The sequence below is a fragment of the Pseudorca crassidens genome, chromosome 17 (genome assembly GCF_039906515.1).
Source record: "Pseudorca crassidens isolate mPseCra1 chromosome 17, mPseCra1.hap1, whole genome shotgun sequence".
Lineage (NCBI taxonomy): Eukaryota > Metazoa > Chordata > Mammalia > Artiodactyla > Delphinidae > Pseudorca > Pseudorca crassidens.
Window position 1 is genome coordinate 12,988,327 of NC_090312.1, and position 14,496 is coordinate 13,002,822.

The 14,496-nt window shown below is 53.9% G+C and overlaps 1 long non-coding RNA gene across 6 annotated transcripts in view; it reads right to left on the reverse strand.

The window, feature by feature from the left end:
- The window catches only part of LOC137209863 (uncharacterized), a 393,448-nt gene that overhangs the window by 242,418 nt on the left and 136,534 nt on the right, over positions 1-14,496 (reverse strand). For all 6 annotated transcript variants that reach the window (XR_010936151.1, XR_010936154.1, XR_010936150.1 and 3 more), the window contains exon 3: positions 7,205-7,341. This is a non-coding gene — a long non-coding RNA (uncharacterized lncRNA). The remainder of the gene's footprint in view (positions 1-7,204; positions 7,342-14,496) is intronic.

Below are 14,496 nucleotides of genomic sequence, written 5' to 3' on the forward strand. Positions count from 1 at the left end.
CCGTGGGTGGAGCATCTTCGGTGACTCGAGGAGTCACAGACAACCGTGTCATTTGGTCCTCAGAGCAAGAAACCAAGGCTCAAAAGCACCTAGAGCCTGAATCCCAGCTGGCAAGGGGCTGGCAGGTGGCAAAGCAGAGAGATCTGGGCACGCATCTCCTTTCTGCTCCCTGTGCAGCAGCCCTCCCCCCACCTCGCCCCCATGGCCGGTGGCTTTCCCAATTCCCGGCCACTCCAGCAGGGGCGGTGCTGATACTCAGGGAAGAGGCCAGCTCAGGGAGGGTGACGCTTTCGATCGGCGTTTTCGTTTCTATTTTGATGAAACTTTTCCTTAAGCCAACATTTTTTAAAGGCCCTCCCACTTCTGATTTCCCACGGGGATGAAGCCAGGTGCCTCTGCTTTGCAACAGCAGAAGAATGCCCCTCTGAGTCCTTGCGGCCAGACATTGTAGGATGCTTGGCCTACAAGACTGAGGGTGGATCCCTCAGTCTTAAGGTTTCATCTTTGGAGGGAGAAAAAAAACATCCTCCAGATGCCTTGCATCCCACGATGGGTACTTTCTTCATAAAGGCACCCATTACAACGAGCTCCAGGAAAGGGACAGAACTGGAGAGAAAATGGCTGGGGGCCAAAGAGTGAATTCCCAGCAGACCAGGCATCACTGAGAGCAGCAAGGAGGACCTGGAGGCTTGGCAGCTCAGGCTTTCTGAAAGCCACCCACATCCCAGAAGAAGCCAGGCCACTAGACTGCTGTGTGGAGCTCTGCTGTTCACTCCATTACAAACCAGGGATAAAACCTGCTGGGTCTGGGGGCTTCCCTGGTGGCGCAGTGGTTAAGAATCTGCCTGCCAATGCAGGGGACACGGGTTCGAGCCCTGGTCCGGGAAGATCCCTCATGCTGCAGAGCAACTAAGCCCGTGCACCACAACTACTGAGCCTGTGCTCTAGAGCCCACGAGCCACAACTACTGAGCCCACGAGCCACAACTACTAAAGCCCGCATGCCTAGAGCCCGTGCTCTGCAACAAGAGAAGCCACTGCGATGGGAAGCCCACGCACCACAACGAAGAGTAGCCCCCGCTCGCCACAAGTAGAGAAAGCCCGCGCACAGGAACAAAGACCCAATGCAGCCAAAAATAAATAAATAAAATTAAAAAAAAAAAAAAACCTGCTGGGTCTCACATTTTGTCCAGTTCCGCCAGGTAAACCTGGGTCCCAGGGGAGCAGAAAAGGATGGGTGAAACCTGGAGAAAACCTAGAGCCCACGCTGGGAGGTCTCCTGGAAGGAACAGGAGGCGTCTGAGGGCTACGGCAAAAGGCACGGAGAGACACACCAGGACGGAGTTATTGGTGATGTGTAGCGCTTACATCAATTTAGCAAAGAGTCCTCTCATTAGTAAAAGCTTCTAAACGTTAGGCTCGAGTTAAAAAAAGAGAAAGCTTGAAATTATGCAAAAGCACATAGCACTAGCGTGTGCTTCACATCCATCCCGTGGGGAGACACCTCCAGTTGCCATCTTGGGCATATTAGTTAATCCCCATTTCCTCATATGCTCTGAAAAGCAAATGAGATAATATATGTAAAGTGTCGGGAACACTATGAATAATACATTTGAGCTATTATTCTTTTTACTATTATTACTGGTAGTATTAGTAGCAGAACCTTCATCATACCACATACGCACCACTGCTACTCCTGTAAGGACAGAACGTCATTAGTGGTGCGTAATAGGAGCTGTTAGAATACCCAGTGCTTAGTACTTCAAGAGGCAAACCGATTGGCCAATAGAATGCACAAACGACTAACGAAATGAACAATCTCCTGTAACACGGGGAGAGCATCTTAAAAGGGAGGCAGCCCAGTGGATCACAAGCGCAAGACCAGGAGTCCAGAGCTGCTGCTGCTTCCAGGAGCCTGACGCTGCAACCGCAGTAGAGTTCAGTACACACCTAAGTACACCTGAGCAAGGAAGAAGAGTGAAAACATAGAATTGGGCCCAGCTTAGGGAAACCCTGAACGTCCGGATACAGACAGAGCAGGACAAGCGAGCTCGGTTTGGGCTCCTGGTTTTAGAGATGGGACTGGGAAACCTCATAGGCATGAGCCGCGGCTCGACACCACCAGAGAGGCTTTGGGACCAAGGCAACCAAACTACCCTGCAGCCCATGGCCTGAGGCATGCATCCACCGTGCGTCTTGGTCAGCTCGGGCTGCCATAACGGAACACCAGAGGCTTCGTGGCTCACACAACAGACGTTTGTTCTCGCAGTTCTGGAGCACAGAAGTCCGAGATCGAGGGTCTCGAGATTTGAGAGCTCTCTCCCTGGCTTGCGAACAGCCACCTTCCCGCCGTGTCCTCACGTGGCAGAGACAGAGGGAGAGGGAGGTCTCCACTGAGCTCTCCTATCAGAGCAGGGCTCCACCCTCATGACCTCATTTAACCTAATTACTCCCTTAATTCCAGTACAGCCACACTCAGGGTTAGGACTCTCAGCATATGAAGCTCGGGATTTGGAGGGTGTCCAAACATCCGGCCCATGACGCTGCGCAAACAACAGTTGTTCGGATATACTGTGTCTCCCCCAGGGCGTTTTTTACCTAGTCTGTTGCGTCCCACGGCTGGGTGCAACACCTGGCTCACAGTGGGACAGTGGAAGCGGGCAGGGAGGGACGGAGGAAGTTGCTACATCACGCCAGTCCCCACAGTAGGCGCTGGGGAAGTGGATTCAGTGAGACAGACACCACCCCAGGCGGGACGAGCTCAAGCACAACGCCATTATCATCAGGTACCTTCCCCCAAAAGGCACCACAGAGAGAAAGATCTTCATCTTCAGAAGAAACAAGAACTGGGAGAGGGGGAAAGGGAGACAGCAGAGAAAAAGAGAGAAGAGCAGAGGGGAGGGGAGGGGAGGGAGAAACAGATGACGGAGCAGAGAGGGGCAGCCAAGAGAAAGTCCAGACACGCCTGCGGATCACGCGGCAGGTAGCGGGGGAGCAGGTTCAGGTGCCTGGATTCAGAAGAGCCACGCTCATCTGTGAGGTCCACCACCAACTAGCAGGGAGCTCCCGGCAGCACAACTGCTCTGAGTCTCCAACTCATCCGTCTGTGAAATACAGGAGTCCTATTCTGCTCAGGCTGCTATAACAAGATATCACAGACTGGGTGGCTTAAACAATGGAAATTTATTCCTCACAGTTCCGGGGGCTGGCAGTCCAAGATCAAGGTAAAGCTCACTCAGTTCCTGGTTTGCAGAAGGCTGTCTTCTGGCTGTGTCTGCACATCTCAGAGAGCAGAGAGAGACGTTACTCTCCCGTGCCTCTTCTTATAGGGCATCAATCCCATCCTGAGAGCTCCACCCTTAAGACCCGGCCACCTCCCAAGGGCCCCACCTCCTGACACCATTACACTGGGGATTAGGGTTTCTACATCTGACTTTGGTGGGGGGGGGGGGGGGGACACGAAAATATAGTCCATAACGGGAGTCCATAAAGCCAGCCTCCGTCTCCGGATTGCCTTCGGGGCCAGAACAGTGGTGCGTCCCTCCTTCCTTGCAGGTACCCTGCAGAGCGGCACAGTGCAGGTTCTCCGTAAACAGCCAAGGGATAAAAGCAGGACGGAAGAACGAAAAAGAACTTTTAGAAACTCTAAAGTCCTAAGCACACAGTGCTCAGTTTCCCCAAAATCCCAGAACAGACCCGGGAGCCCTTGACGAAAGAGCATTGTGTGCATGATTTCTGACTTTCTAACCCCAACTCAGGGTCCAAAAGTGCAGGCAGTCCAAGAAAACGTTCCCCAAGCACGTCCTGGACGCCTGTCACGGTGCCAAAAGCTGGGGCGAAAGAGACAGCAAGACCCAGAGCCTGTTCTCCAAACATTCCCAATCCAGGGAGAAGAGCTGGTGTTCAAACAAGGTGGACGCTTCTTCCGGAGACAGAAGGAACCCGAAGCCACGGGGGAGATAAGAACTGAAGGTTCCAAAGCCTGGCCTTTAATATTGATTGTAATAACTATCACCCGCCATGATAACTGCAGTGGGTACTCATCTGTGCGGCCAGCTGCTGGGTAAATTGGACTGAAAGAGACCCAGAAACGCATTCGCTTTCCGGGGGTGGCTCGGACTCCCAGCCTCTGCAAAGCCCATCGCGGGCACCGTCGAGAAAGCTCGGCGTCTGCTGGTGTGACAGAAGTTATCAGAAGAAGCAAAACTAGGCACATTTTCCCCTAGACTTCTGAATCCCTCCTCTGCATTTGCCCTCATGTTTTGACATTAATTGAACTCTGTCTTCACTACTAAAAATAAACTCCAGGTCAGATGCAATGAGCCAAAAACCTCAATATGAAACCACAAGAAACAGTAATAGTAAAATGGGCCAGTAGCAGAGGTGTTTTGAGAATCCGTTTCTGTTTCAAGGGTAGAGTTCCGAGTGGGTCGGGAATTCTTTCAGCAAACACTCCGGACACTGAATAAAGGAAGCAACCTTGACACACATAGCCTGTGGCCAAAGACCAGGGCTGGCTCGTGTCTGAGGACAGGCAGGCAGGTGCCTTCAGACACCCTCTCACCAAAGGCTAGAGAGGGCTGGCTTGGGAGTATCAGGCAGGACCCAAGAGATGCTCCCAGAGGGAGGCGGGCCCAGGAGAGGAGTCCAAAAAGGCAAGGTGAGCGTCAAAGGGAAGAAGGCAACGCTGCGCGCAGGTGCGAGGAGGGGCCGGGATGCGACAGAATTAACACAGTCAGGAGCCAGACAGGTAAGGAGGTGGGAGAGAAGCAGATAACAAGGGCTCCCTCTCGCTGAGCATCTCCTCAGGCCAGGTTCTGCAGCTGAGAAAAAGAGGCGTGGAGAGCTATAACGGACTTGCCCAGGGTCACAGCGGGTAGAGGGAAGTGCAACTGGGGTGAAGTCCCGGTTACGGCAGGAACAGTGCAAACAGTCCCAGGGATGGGAAGGGTGTGGAGGCCTGCTGTTGGCGTGCAGCCCAGGTGAGCTGATTTCTAGGCAGGATGAGGGCAGACGGGCTCCCAGTGGGAGAGCAGTGCCTTTAGAACACGTAGCACCACAGGCGCAAGCACAGATGTTTGGGCTTTTCTCAGAGCCCCTCGGACAGAGCAGCCCTGACCGGGGACGCCTTCAGGTCTGCGAGCCTCGCATTCCCAGCGTCTACTCCTGCTCTGTCTGCTCCCAGCAGCTGAATTCTAGGGAACTTCCTCTCCCAGTAGCCCCAGACAGACCTGCCAAGGCTTTCCTCCATCAACAGAACGGTTCTTCCAGCTTTCAGATTCTCCGCCCCAGTGACTGGACTGCTATCTGCCGTTTTCCCGGACGCGGGAACAGCTCGCTCCAGCCCTGCAGGTGCTACCGGGAGGGAGGGAATCCCAGAACAGGTGACTGCACGTCCACGTACGCACTCCTGCGCCCCAAGCTCATGGCCTGGACCGGGAGCGTGGGCTTCTGAAACAAAACTCAAGGACTGGTTGAGCGCTCGAGGGCCCAAGAAAGGCATGCAGCACTTTCACAGGATGGCCTGAGAGCTGCGCTCACTGTGGCTGCCTCCTGACACCAGAATCAGCAAGTAAGTAGATGGTGAAATAAAAGCGAATGGCGAACGTGAGCGTGCAGGGCTGCTGAGCGCCCGAGGACGGAAAGGCTCGTCAGCTCAGCTCCTGGTAGGTCTTCTTCATACGCCATCTTCCAAGAGTCTCAAGGGGCAGCACCCTCTCCCGGAAGCCTCTCGGAATGGACAAGGGACCCTCCCCAGGCCTCCCAGATGCCTGGTGAATCTGGAGAACCCTCTGTGCGCCAGGGCCGGCCGCCACGTTGACCGAAGGGCAAGGCCTCGTGCCCTCCGTCTCTGTGGGTCACGTCAACACGGGCAGGAGCACATCAGCACGACCCTCGGCCGCGTCCTCAGTCCTACCTCCCTAACTGGCTTCTCACCAGCTCACACTTTCTCACCCAAGTTTCCACCCTCGAAGAGCTTTCCAGTGTGTGGTAGGACTCATTTTTCCTTTTTCCATCATGTTACTTATCATCTCAACACCTTGCTGAAGAAAAAGAAAATGTGACCGACCTCACTCTTTGCTCTAAATCTTCAGCAACTTTCTCCCTTTGGTTCCCACTCTGGCTTTTTCTCTCTATGCCCTCTTTTTCAATGACTCATTCATTTGTTCTTTCAATGTCCACAGTGGGAGGCCCAACGCTGGGGTGTTAAGAGTCCTTGCTCTAAACAAACTCACCAGTGACCGGGGGGGACGAGTAGGGGGACGGGCAGGGGAGGGCAGGAGAAGTCACATGGCACATAAAGCCATGCCTTCAACGGCCGGCTACAGCCCAGTGTGGGGAGGAATCAACTCTGCTCAGGTGGAGGGGGCTGTGCACGACCGAAGGTGATTCACAAGCCGTTTCCCAGGCAGACTTGGTGGCAGGTGAGAGGCAGAGAGAACAGCAGAGCAAGGACTGGGAAAGAGCCTGCTGCATGGCAGGACCTCTAAATGGTGTAACTAATGCATTGAAAACAAACAAACAAACAAAACCCTCTTCCGTTTGGGAGCATTTCCTCCACCGTGAAAGGCAGAATGGTAAACTCTTTATCTCCACCATCTCACTCAGCACCCATAACATCCTCCTGGGGCACTCATAGGACCCCAATTTTACAAATGAGGAAACTGAGGCCTGGGGAGAGGCCGAGGCAAGTAGCAAAACCAGGAAAACCGGGGTTTGCCTAAAGCCGTCAGTTTTAACCTCTCACCCTTTACCCCAAGCAGCCTGAGACGTGGCAGCTGGCGCGCGCAGTGCAAGCAGGCAGGGAGAGAGGAAGAGGTCACTTCTGGATGCCCCCGAAGGCCTGCTGACCTGATCACGTAATCCCAGCAAACTCAGCCATCCTCTCCCCAGCGTGGGCTCCACGCACCTCAGCAGGACGGCTGGACCATCCCCACCTTCTGCCAGGGGGGAAAGTGTGGTGCAGCCACCTAGGAGATGGTGGACTCCTTCCTCAGCTGGGGACAGAGGGATCGCCCCCCCGGCACAAGGTCCAGGCACTGAGAACCGGGTCCTGTGTATCAGGGTTATGGAAAGCCAGCTTCCCAAGCACAGGAAGCTGGGCCGAGCAGTCAAAAACCACACCCCAAGCTGTGTTGCGAGAGATCACCAATTCCAACAGCCATCTTTGGTTCCATAAGGCTCAAGAGGAGAAAATCCCTTACCTTGATTCTTCACATCCCATGATAGTCCAGCTTGAGTTCAGGGAAGAACAGTTTTCAAGTCCCTCTGGAGTACTGAATGGATACGTATTCTTTTTTTGTCAGATTAAAGGCACCTAAATCCCAGGTGGAGCAGGATGCTAGAAACATACAAGAAAAGGGAATATTAGTGTCACTGCTCACATGAATGAATTTGGTAATGAGAGATTTCATTCATTTAAAAAATAAGAAGTGCATATTTACTCTATGCTAAATGAGAAGCATCTGAAGAGCAGGCATTTATTGAGTAGCTATTATGTGCCAAGCACTGTGTTGGACATTTGACCACATGAAGCCACTTGACCCTACGAGATCGGTCTTGGCAGCCACGTATTTCAGAAGTCACGTAAGCAGCCAGGCCACAGAGGGTCAGGTGTTCCTGACTCCCAAGCCCCCCCTCCATCAATCATGGTCCCCTTCCTTCCCCGCTAAAGCTTTTTCATTCATCTGATTCCAGGAATTCTGGGTAGAGGGGAAGGAGAAACATACCCAACAACTTAATTCTGAGAATGGCCAGTCCCTGGAAGCCCAACCCATTGTAGGGACGGTGGGGAGTACGTGAATCATGGGAGCTGCATCAGAGTCACTTGGTTGTAAGCTTCATCTGCCCTCAACACTGTCATGTAGTAACATGGGATCAGTGGACACCATGCGTTACTCAGGAAACCAAAAACGTAGCCTCGCCAGAGATTCTTATCCTAACTGCTAATGGAGGCCAAAAGGGTGGAGTGTGGGGAATGGGACCCAGGGGCCGCCCCTGGTTTACCAGCTCTGGGAGGACCTCCTAAAATCCCCGGAAGCAGGGCTGAACGCTCAGCTGGGTGGGCGCAGACACGGACCCTCTCCTCTCCTTCAAGGGGCGGTGCAGCACCCACAGAAAGCCACACTGTCACATTTACAATGGGGTGATCCTTTCCCCTTCCAGACCTCCCTCCTGCCCCCCCCCACTCCCCGCAAAATCTCCCAGCATCGTGGCTGCCAGATCGTCAAGGAGATGAGGCTCAGTGAGCACAGACTCGGGAGATAGAAGGCTGACAAGTTCTGAAGGGGAGTTTGCCCTCAAGTCTGGGAAGAAGCAGAGCAGCACACAGGCTGCTCGCTCAGCTGAGAGAGAGGAAGCCAGACAGTTCGGATTCCCCGCCATCAATTCCCTCTCTCTCCTCCAGGAAAAAAAAACTTGGCCCCGGTTCGCCTCTCTGAAGACTTCTGATTGTCACATTCCTCCCTTGGATGCGTTAGCATCACGGACCGACCTACAAGAGCTCTGCAAGCCCCAGAGAGTTCCTGTCTGCTCCCATCAAGCACTGGTTTAATCCATCCGAGTCCCAGTTCCCAGCAGGAGAGGGCAAATCCCCCCTCCCTCAGAGAAGCCCCCTGGACTAGCCATGCGCTGAGAAAGATGCCACCCTCAGCACATCCACGCTCCCTCTGTGGGCAGCCTCCCACGCTTCTCAGACATTTTGACCAGGAAAGCACTTTTTGCCTCATTGTCGAAATGCATTCGCTTCATTACCCAAAAAAGGCAGCAGCCCAGCTTCCTGGTTGACTATAGGCTCTTGTCAGAGTGCCTGGCTTGGCATCCCAGTTCTGCGACTGAAAAGGTCCTTTGAGGAGCCTGCGCGAGTGACTTCAGCTCTCTGAGCCTCAGTTTCTCATCTTAAAGGTTTGTTCTTAGTGTGAGGTGAGAATCTCCGCAGAGCTTAGCTCTTGGCCTGGTGCCTTACGAACACTTAGAAACGTCAGCTGTCATTAGTACCGCACTTAAGTAAATGCCCGGGCCCTAAATTCTTCGTCTCCTCCCAATAAGGGGGGGGAAACAAGGTCTCCCCTCTTCCTGTCTCACCACCATGACTTGTTCAGTGCAAGGCCTCAGTACACGGGGGGCTAAGGGAACCAGCGAAGCCAACGCAAACAGCACTAAAAGCTGAGGTCTGCGTCACAGCTACTCAGCTCCAGGCCTGGCTGTGGCTCTCACGTCTCAGTTTATTCATCTGTGAAATGGAATGGATTATGACACTTACCCCATCTCCCAGATGTGCTGCCAGGATTAAGTGAGATAGTGCACACAAGAGCGGCTCTGTAAACTCTGAGTACTAGGGAAATGTAATATCCTCCCGGCCTCAATGAGCACCTACCAGGACCCCAGAGGTCAGGTCACAGGTATGAACTGGTGTGCAGGCTCATCCCTACACCCCTTCTCCTTGTAAGGAGCCTACAGGAACCAGAAGGTCAGCTCCTACAGAAAAAGAGCCTCTCTCCAAGGCAGCCAGACTGATTAATGTTTTTAATTAATGTTTTAAACCATATGCACGGAGCAATGTTCCATGGAAATTAGGGAGCTAAAATTTCTAACTTTCTCCCAGGGGTCGGCCCAGCCAGAGAGAGGCGCGAGGCCAAAGCACGGGGAGGGGAGGGCGGCCTGGGCTGGCCAGGGTGCGAGTGGGAAGGTCACAGCCCTGCCTCAACACACGGAGCCTGACAGGCCGTGCGGTCACGTAGAGAGACAAGCCAGGGAGAAAGGAGACTGGCTGGGCACAGGGTGACAGGACGCGCACGGCTGCTCCTCCCAGGAATCTGGCAAGTGCAGCAGAAGAGGAAGCGGGGCGGCAGGACGACGCCCAGCAGGTAGCATGTGCCCGGGGCCTGGGCCTGAAGGGAGAAGGGGCTGCTGCTCCTAGACCTTCCTGCCTGACACGCTGTCCAAAGGACAGACTTCCACCTGCTCTGTGGCTCTCAGAGATACTCTACACTTGAACCTGAACCAAGGGGGCCACGGGCTTTCGTAGGGATGCTGACAGTACTTCCCTGATGTCTCCCGGGACGGAGGGAGATCACTGCTGGGGCCCAGCACTGTGCTCTGATGGACAGGGAGCCTGAGTGCCCATGATGGGCAGACCCGTGACCCCCAAGGTCCCAAGGAAGCGAGAGGCGGATGGGGGCCCAGACACCAGCCCCCTGGCCGGGACCTTCCTTGCTCTGCCTATAGCATTTCAAGCGTGTCACAGTTCCAGAGCATCTACTCCTTTCTACCACCTGAAAAATCGGGCTCTACCATCTTCCTTTCTCCAACAAGAAGGTAAGGGGCACAGAGTGTGACATACAGCACCAGTGATTAATCGCCAGCTCTGCTGTGAGCAAGGCCACCATGTCACTGGGCAGCCGGCCCAGACGCCACATGGATGCCGCCTGGGCAGCAGGGCCACCTGGGCACACTGATGGCAGCCAGGACCAGCCACCCCATACAGGGCCCCGGGTTGCTTGGCAGGAAAGAGTGAGCCAGCCATGAAATAAGCGACCGCACGGGGACTCCTGACCTGGAAATCATCAAAATGCCACCCGTTCACAGCAAACGGACCATAGTGGTGGGCTGCAGTGCCTACAGGAACAGAGGACAGGACAGTTTCCCCCAGGAAGCCCCCGAGAGTAGGCCCTGGCCTTGGGATGTGTCTGTTCCCCCCGGAGAAGGCCCCGGAAAAGGACATAAACACAGGTACTGCTGTGCCTCTCCTGGAGGGGCAAAGCTGGTGAAGGCCCCAGCCTGGCTCACACGCTTGCCCCGGGTTCTATGAGATCCAGCAGGTCAGAGCGCAGAGGCAACGCGTGCAGACTCAGAACACAGGCTGCCTGGGTCAGAGCTAGTTCCCACCAGTCCGCACCCGTGCACCCTGGGCTGTCTACTTAACCTCTCTGATCATCATCTGTAAATCAGGGCTGGTGAGAGCAGCTACCTTCCGAGACTGGGGTGGGGACCACAGCAATGTACGTAGAAAGTATAACGCGATGTGTGGCTCAGGGTAAATGCTTAACACTTTTGTTATTCTCAGTGTCTAATCGCTGTCATTATTCCTGTTGCCTAGCAGGCAGACTGACAGTCCTGGATTTGAATCCCACCTCTGCCACTTCCTGGGAATGTGACCAGGGACCAGTCACTTGGCCTCTCTATGCCTCAGTTTCCTCATCTACAAAAGATGGACCAGCCACGTGGCACCAGCAAGGATTACAGGGGCACACGTAGCAAAGCAAGGGGGACAGTATGAGCTTTCAAGGATGAAGGCCCTGACCCCAACCGAGGGGCATTCTACAAAGCGACTGGCCTGGACTCTTCCAAAATGTCAAGGTCAAAAACAGCCGAGGAACTGCTCTAGGATAATAGGAGGCTGAAGAGACATGGCCACTAAGCACAGTGCTGACCTGGAATCAGAAAAAAACAGTCCTAAAGGACTGTTATTGGAGCCACTGATGAAACTGTGCATGGCCTGTGGACTAGATAATACAGTTGTAGCAATGCTAAATTTCCAGCATTTGATCATTACACTGTGGTTGTGTAAGAGAATGTCCTTGTTCTTAGGAAACACACGCAGAACGTTTAGGGATAAAAGGGCAATGTCTGCAATTTACCCTGAAATGGTTCAGAAGAAAAATTGTGTGCGTGTGTGTGTGTGTGCGCGCGTGTGTGTGCAGGGGGCGGGGTGCAGAGAGAGTTAACAATCTGTGAATCTGGGTGTACGGTAGTTCTCGTATCATCGTTGTCATTTTTTCTGCAGGTCTGAACTCATAGCCAAGTAAAAGATGCCCAAGAGCTGGGGGTAGGGGGGTGCGCAGGAGGGTGGTAACAGGCCTAAAGGTCTAGTACAGACCGTCCACGCAGGCGCAAACCGTAAGCCTTTCCCACCAAAACCCAGTCACCTGATGTCTAAATGTTATGATTTCTTGGGTAGAATGCTACAAAGGATAAGGCTGAAGTTGAATTTGAACTGCCACCCCTCCTGCCAAGAAAAAGAAAGACAGATGAGGGCTACTTCTCGCCCCAGGGCCAGGCTTGGGGGGCCCACATCCTTGCCCCGCAGCGGGGGGCGGGGGGCACCCTGGAGGAAGGGAGAGGCAGCATGGACCACAGCAGCCAAGGCTGGCTTTCGCTACGTGCCAGGCAGTGACATGAGAGCTGTCTGCATCTCGAGTCATTTGATTCCCCCAAGAACCCTCCAGGCAGATTCTACCGTTATTCCCCTTCCACACTGCAGGAAACTGAGGCTGGAGACAGCCCCCTGCCCAGGGTTTAATCTGGAGCACGAGTGAGCTGGGATTTGCGCCCGAGCTGCAGCCACAGGATTTCCACAGGCAGCAGGGAGGCAGGCACTCCAGGCCAGGGAGCACCCAGCACCAAGCCCAGCCCTGCCCCTGAAGCCGAGGCCCCAGGCCCCATAATGCTGAGGTTCCAGTGCAGCCACAGGGGGCTGAGATCCAGGCTCCCCGTCCTGCGTTCTCCCCTCAGGGCCACCCTAGCACTGTACGCATTTGATGCTCGACACCTGTTTTGAGATGCGTTCACAGAAACACAGCTTCCTTTTCAAGGAGTTTCAGCAACGCAAACTGTGTGGGGAGACCCAACACACTGGGGACATCAGTGTCATCAGCGAGGAGAAAACTGGATCTGGGGACAGAAGGGGTAGGGGTCTTCGATGAAAACTCTTTTATCCCTTCTGTGTCTTGTCCTGTGAATGACTTACCTCTTCAAAAATGTTTGTTCACTTATTTCTTTAATACGAAGTTAGGAAAGGAAATCAACCCAGTTCCTGTGTAAGCCTGCTCTGAGTGTGAGCCATTCCGCGCTGTGCAATGCCGCGTCGCTGTACACAGCTGTCACTCACTACACATCCTCCTATTTTCAGGGGTGGAGGGACCAGAATGATTAAAGACCCAGAAGGAGCAGCCCAACCCATTACACTTGAGGCTGCTAAGATCCGGTGGCCAAGAGACCAGCCCGTGCCGTTCACAGCAGAACTCCAGGGCTGCTGTGAAAGCGAGGTGGGAACACCACCTAAAGTAGTCCTCTCCCAGTTTTCCAACTCCAGTTCCAGGAACTGGGCGGTGCTCTCAGCCCTACCTCCACCCAGGAGGCGGGTGGGGACTCTTGGGATGGCCATGTTACAGCTCAAGAAACAAAGGCACGGGATACGTGGGAACAGTGCCCAAGTCCTCCGCAGGGGAGAGGCTGGTGGGGAGTGCAGAAGTCCAGCTCCGGAAACAGTTCCTAAACCCTACCCTTCCCCCAGGAGGGAGAGTGAGGACCCACCTCTGTCCCATGAAGAAAGGATCTAGAGTCACGAGATTCCCGGGTTCCCAGCCAAGCTCCCCACAAAAGCTGAAAGCATGGGGGAGACAGCATTTGACAGCACTACCCCGTGTGTCAACGGAAGAAGATAATATCTGTGAAAATGCTTTGTAAACTGTAAAGTTCCGTGCAGATCCTCCCATCAAAAGAGAGGGTGCATTGGTACCCGGGGGAGGAAGAGGCTTCGGGAGGGTCAGCCTTACCAGGCAGCTCTCCCTGAAGCATGGCAGCATTTCACCTCCTGACCTTCTACCCCAAACTCTCTTTTTCATACCTGCACTTACATTCAACTTTCTCTCACGAACATCCTCCCACCGCCCCTCCCACCCCAGGGGTGTCAGATTGTTAAATCAACCCCAAGGTAAATAGTTTTCGATTCTCCAACCCCAAAAACCTCCCTTCCTGCCACTGCACTTGGGTCTTGTCACCCAGAACATCAAAGCTAGCGTTTTCGGTAAAAGCCTTTCAGATCACTTGGGTGACGTGTGAAGATAAAAACAACCTGCCACATGCCAGGCTGTGGAGCACACCTTGGTGCCCAGTGGGGAGGTGAGTGGGCTGGGAAGAAACGGCGAGCTGTACTGGCCAACACTTTGCAGGGAGTCCAACGCCCTGCCCCCCCTCCAAGTCCAAGTCCGCTGGGTGACCTTGTAAGTCCCTTCCCCACTTGGGCCTCCTGCCAAGGAAGGGGTTGGATGGCACAATCTCTAGGTTGCTTTCAGCTCTAAAATTCACTGATTCCATCTCACCCTCCTTGCTCAGAGTCTCTACTTCCTGAACTGTAATGACAGTTGATTTACATACAGGAAAATAAAAGCAACTACGAGGTCGCTCATACACTGGGCTGTAGTTTTTGGTGACTCACAAAGGAAAACATACATGTTTCCACTCAGCTCAAAAGAGTGGTCCCTCCACTCTCCAATTACTCAAAAGTCACTAGGCCAATGGGAGCCCTGGGGAAGTTCCAGGCTACCGGGAGTTCAAATGTCAGTGGACGTAAGCTCAGCAGGGAATTTCCCATGGTGGACAGGTGCAGCAACAGGTGGGCTGGAGGGAGAGTCCCCTCCCTCCCTGAGAAAAACAGCCCTTACCCATTCACTCTCCATCTCGATAAGTCATCTCCTAGGGAGCCAAGGAAACACCG